At 39.6% G+C, this 6,000-nt stretch overlaps 1 protein-coding gene across 1 annotated transcript in view; it reads right to left on the bottom strand.

Annotated features, from left to right (window-relative positions):
• The window catches only part of fstl4 (follistatin-like 4), a 295,733-nt gene extending 289,944 nt beyond the window's left edge, over positions 1-5,789 (bottom strand). The window contains exon 1 of the mRNA XM_034683558.1: positions 5,758-5,789. The gene's annotated coding sequence lies outside the window, so the exon portion shown is untranslated. The remainder of the gene's footprint in view (positions 1-5,757) is intronic.
• Positions 5,790-6,000: the final 211 nt, after the last annotated feature.

Below are 6,000 nucleotides of genomic sequence, written 5' to 3' on the forward strand. Positions count from 1 at the left end.
TCTGGTCCTCTCTCTCTCTTCTCCTCCTCAGCTGATGAAAGTGAAGCATTATGTTTGTGTCCAGCTGCTTATTCAAAACTAGAATCAAAATCAAAAGTGAAAGTTGTTCTTATTGTGTGGTCTTCCATGTTGTAACCGAAAATGAAAGAAGCAGGAACTGGAGTCTGTTTTCTTCCGGTGAACGTAAATACGTCACGCCCGCCCCTGTCCAATCAGAACCCTTCCCAACCCCCAGACCTTAAGAGGAATTGAATAAAAACAATTAAACGTGTTTTCCATGTAAACCTCAATTCGGCTTTACTATTTCCATGTAAACACGAAGAAGAAAACTTTAATTCCGAATGATTTAATTCAGAATTATTAATTCAGAATTAAAAAACATCATGTAACCGTACCCACTTACTTCAGATTTAAGTTGAATTCAGAATGGTGATTTTCATTCTGAATTATTTACAAGGTCATTTTAATCTTTTTAAAGAGGATTTCATTTTTATTCTGAATTAAAGAGGAATTAAAAGTCTCATGTAAACGTAGCCAACGATGTGTTGAATTAAGGAAGTGTTATAAACTAGCTAAGATGTCTTAGTTGTTTTCATACTAGACAAGAACTGTAGAAACAGGATTAACTTCCTTTTTAATTCCTCTTTAATTCAGAATTGAAATGAAATCCTCTTTAAAAAGATTAAAAATGACCTTGTAAATAATTCAGAAGGAAAATCACCATTCTGAATTAAACTTCAATCTGAAGTAAGTGTCTGCTTTATTCTGGTTTTAAATCTGAATTGAATATTTCCTCCATCATGTATAAGTTCATTCTGCTTTAAAGGTTGAGTAAAGCACATTGGGTACGGTTACATGATGTTCTTTAATTCTGAATTAATAATTCCGAATTAAATAATTAGGAATTAAAGTTTTCTCCTTCGTGTTTACATGGAAATAGTAATTCCGAATTGAGGTTTACATGGAAAACACGTTTAATTGTTTTTATTCAATTCCTCTTAAGCTCTGGGGGTTGGGAAGGGTTCTGATTGGACAGGGGCGGGCGTGACGTATTTACGTCTACCGGAAGAAAACAGACTCCAGTTCCTGCTTCTTTTATTTTCGGTTACAACATGGAAGACCACACAATAAGTTCAAATGTCGCTTTGATTTTGACTATAGTTGTTAAAAAGCAGCTGGACACAAACATACTGCTTCACTTTCATCAGCTGAGGAGGAGAAGAGAGATAGAGGACTGGAGAAGGGGGACGGAAGACAGGACTGTGGCGATTCAAAGCCGGTTAGTGCAACGGCTGCTCTACCTCAGCCTGAAATATGAGCCCGCCAGCGTGGAATATGTACGTCATCGCGACAGGACAAGGGAACGAGCATGTGCAGAACGACCGGAATTAATTTAAAGCGGAATGAACGTATACATGAAAGAGGAATTATTCAATTAGGATTTAAAATCAGAATAAACCAGCTACTTACATCGGAGGTGTTTACATGGTCATTTTAAATATTTTTAAAGAGGATTTAATCTTAATTCGGAATTAAAGAGGAATTAAAAGTCTCATGTAAACGTAGCCATTGAGTTGCCCTCGTGTATGAAATGCGCTATACAAATAAAGCTGCCTTGCCTAAATTCATTCAGGTCGTTCTGCACATGTTTGTTCCCTTGTCCTGTCATGATGACGCACATATTCCAGGATAGTTGCCTGAAGCAAGCGTTGGACTCGAGCTGAGATTTTGTATTTAATAGGAGCCTTAGAAGAAATGGATATCATGAAAAGAGCTGATGAACGGAAGCATCAAAATGTGGACCTTTTTAAAGCTGTAGCGTCCAAGTTAAAGGCACTATGAGGAGTTTTTAACTGGCTGAGAAACAGACTGAAACTGATACTGATGCCTCTTTATGACCCTCAAAAGCAAACAAGACCATCTACAACAACACTGACACCTTCTTTGTTGTCATTTTAATGTCTAAAACTGCTCTGAGCGGGTAGGTGTCAGAACAGATGATTGACATCTTGCTTTAGAGACACGCTTTTTTGACTGTTTTCATTGCAAATAATCACATTGTAAGATAAGTCTAAATGTTAAAAGACAACAGGATTAGGACAATTATTTTGCATGTACAGGACAAGAGATAAGAGGTATCACTTTGTCCACGAGGGGGCGCCATAATCGATACAAGCTAAAAGTTCCTCACAGCAGCTTTAATCCAGGGACTTGTCACTTGTGTGGTCTTCCATGTTGTAACCCAAAATAAAAGAAGCAGGAACTGGAGTCTGTTTTCTTCCAGGAAACGTAAATACATCACACCCGCCCCGTCCAATCAGAACCCTTCCCAACCCCCAGACCTTAAGAGGAATAAAGATGATTAAATGTGTTTTCCATGTAAACTTGAAGGAGAATACTTAAATTCAGAATTGTTTAATTCTGAATAATTAATTCTGAATTAAAAAACATCATGTAACCATGATTGAGCCATTCAATCACATACAGAATGACCCGGTGATATCAAGTGTCTCTAATGATGTCCATAAAGAAGAGTCTGATACTGTCCCATGTCCTCGAGCGCTCGGCTCTGTGCTCTGATGAGATATATTTATTGGATGCATCAGAGCGCTGACTCCTGGTCTCGTCTTCCTGGCTGCTGCAGGTCTTTACGGCTGCACTGTGTGAGGCAGCGGTTTGTTATATGTGTTTTTTCCTACTTTAAGGTAATGTGTTTATTGCTTTTACTATAGTCTCATACTTTATTATGTGGCTTTATTGTGTGTTTTACTGCAGAACCAGTCTGAGAACAAATTTCCCTCAGGGGGCCATAAAGTTAGCAATTGAACTGAAACAAGGGCACAAAAACACGTGATGCATCTCCAACAGCGCAGGTGTTTACGGCGTTCAATAAATGCAGCAGCTCTTTATTAGAATATCAAATATCACCTTGACCTGACTTACCCTGGTCATGATATTTTAAATCTTTAGAAAGCTTTTTTCCTCTGATGTTACTTTTAGAATCTTTGACTGATCAGATGTTTCCATATTTCCTGTTTTAGTACAATAACTCAGATTAAAATCCCACCCTTCATGGATGCACACAGAGGCATGTTTGTGTTTCAGGCCACTTGCTGCAGGAACATGACACTGAAATATTAGAAATAGAAACTGAAGTGGCAAACGTGTTCGCTAACAGCCACCGCTTACACAACAACAGTTAGGGCCTGTGTACACTAATTGCTTTTTTTGTGTTGACAGAGATCCTGACCTCAATTTCAGAGCACCTCTCACTGATGCTGACTGTTGCTAGGTTACAAACATTTCACAGCTCTTCTGCTTCCTCTGATGGAGACAGTTCAGTCTGTCTTAAATGTATTCTTATGTTTAAAATGTTCTTTAATTCAAGGACGCTTTACAAAGAAAATGTTAAAACAATGGAGTGCAGTCGTGTCCTGACATAACTGTAAACTCAGTTTCTCCTGCCCTGTTATTATTGATAAAGCTGATATGAGAAACAATGCCTCTTCTTGATTCTGATTGGTCAGTGGGGGAGAGGTGACATTGACAAACATCAAATTACTGCTGGTTATTTTCAGTAAATTTACTTGAGTACAGTACTTAAAGGTGACATATCATGCAAAATGGACTTTTTAATGGTTCTCTACCTGAAATATGTGTCCCTGTCTACAAACCCCCTGAGAATGAAAAGAATCCATTCTGCCCCTGTTTTGATTTCTACACCTTTCTGTAAATGTGTGTGAAACCAGCCGTTTCAGACTTCAGTGTTTTTGTTACGTAACAACAATATCCGGTCTGTCACGGAGTCAGAGCTCGGAGCTTGTTCAGCCCATAGACTGTATAAAATACAACTCAACCCCTCCTCCGTTTTTCATTCCCTGCACACATGTGTGCTAACAAGGAGCTTAGGAGGGAGGCATGCTAGTTGTAGGCTGTCTTAATAAACACAAAGGTCGCTTTGACTCCCCACGTCTGCAGATTTGAAGATCTAGTGGATGATTTTTATTTATCATGGATAAGTGCTAGCGCTAATTAGCATAGCCACATAGCTATATGTTCGTAGCTGTAGCTGTAGCAGTGTACCAAGACACACGTCGACATACAACAAGAAACACTAAATCTGTGACCAATCCTTCATAAAAGGTCCTGCTGTCTTTCTGGCAGAGGTCGGTTTTACTCCCCACGTCTGCAGATTTGAAGATCTAGTGGATGATTTTTATTTATCATGGATAAGTGCTAGCGCTAGTTAGCATAGCCACATAGCTACATGTTCGTAGCTGTGTACCAAGACACACGTCAACATACTGATAAATAAAACAACAAGAAACACTAAATCTATGACCAATCGTTCAGAAAGGTCCTGCTGCAGGCGCCTCTCCGTCAGGATCAGATTCAGATGGTTGAAGTAACTTGATTGAAAAACACTTTGAAATCAGATTTTGGTCTGCCTGAAAAACCCTCTTCTTCATTCCTCCTCAGAACAGTCTGTTTTCTCTCTGACCACGCCCCCTCAGGAAGTGGATGTGCCCTCGGCTCTCCAGCACGTTGATCTAATGTTTACATGTTGGCTGAATATACACGGCTGCTCAGAGATCGCGTTACTTCAACCCTCTGAATCTGATCCTGACGGAAAGGCGCCTGCAGCAGGACCTTTCTGAAGGATTGGTCACAGATTTAGTGTTTCTTGTTGTTTTATTTGTCAGTATGTCGACGTGTGTCGACACAGCTACAGCTACGAACATATAGCTATGTGGCTATGCTAATTAGCGCTAGCACTTATCCATGACAAATAAAAATCATCCACTAGATCTTCAAATCTGCAGACGTGGGGAGTAAAACAGACCTCTGCCAGAAAGGCAGCGGGACCTTCCTGAAGGATTGGTCACAGATTTAGTGTTTCTTGTTGTTTTATTTGTCAGTATGTCGACGTGTGTCTTGGTACACAGCTACAGCTACGCTATGTAGCTATGCTAACTAGCGCTAGCACTAGCACTTATCAATGATAAATAGAAATCATCCACTAGATCTTCAAATCTGCAGACGTGGGGAGTAAAACCGACCTTTGTGTTTATTAAGACAGCCTACAACTAGCATGCCTCCCTCCTAAGCTCCTTGTTAGCACACATGTGTGCAGGTAATGAAAAACGGAGGAGGGGTTGAGTTGTATTTTATACAGTCTATGGGCTGAACAAGCTCCGAGCTCTGACTCCGTGACAGACCGGATATTGTTGTTACGTAACAAAAACATGGAAGTCTGAAACGGCTGGTTTCACACACATTTACAGAAAGGTGGAGAAATCAGAACAGGGGCAGAATGGATTCTTTTCATTCTCGGGGGGTTTGTAGACAGGGACACATATTTCAGGTAGAGAACCATTAAAAAGTCCATTTTGCATGATATGTCACCTTTAAGTATTTTTAAAAGCAAGTACTCCAGGACTTTAACTCCAGTAATAATCTGACAGAGCAACTTTCACTTGTATTGGAGTAATATTTGACCTGGAGGATCTATACTTTGACTTAAATAATGAGGCTGTGTACTTTTGTCCACCACTGGTTATGTTACAGTACAAATATTAACTAGTGTAATTTAATGAACAGTAAAGTATTATCAGCAGTCTGTGCACGGTGTGTAGAAAGTAGCAGCAAATGCTCCAGTTGAAGTTTCATGTTAAAATCTTGACTCCCACTTATTCAGAGCTGACTGTATCTTCAGTGTTTTTAACAACAGTCAGGAAGTCAAAAAAGAATCCTGACCTTTGACCTCTGGACTCTTTAGTTGAGAGATGTTTGGTCCTTTGTGCTTAGATGCTCATTAAAGGGTTAAACCTTCTCTCTGCAAAGCAACACGAGTATACAAAGATACATATATTTCATGTGGTGAGAAGAAGAGTGCATTTAAAATGCTTCAAAACAACAATACCTACACGCACCCACAGTTTCATCATTCACAATGACTCTCAGTTACTCTCGGTCAGAGCACACCGCACACAGCACCAC

The sequence above is a fragment of the Notolabrus celidotus genome, chromosome 5, assembly GCF_009762535.1.
Source record: "Notolabrus celidotus isolate fNotCel1 chromosome 5, fNotCel1.pri, whole genome shotgun sequence".
Taxonomy (NCBI): Eukaryota; Metazoa; Chordata; class Actinopteri; order Labriformes; family Labridae; genus Notolabrus; species Notolabrus celidotus.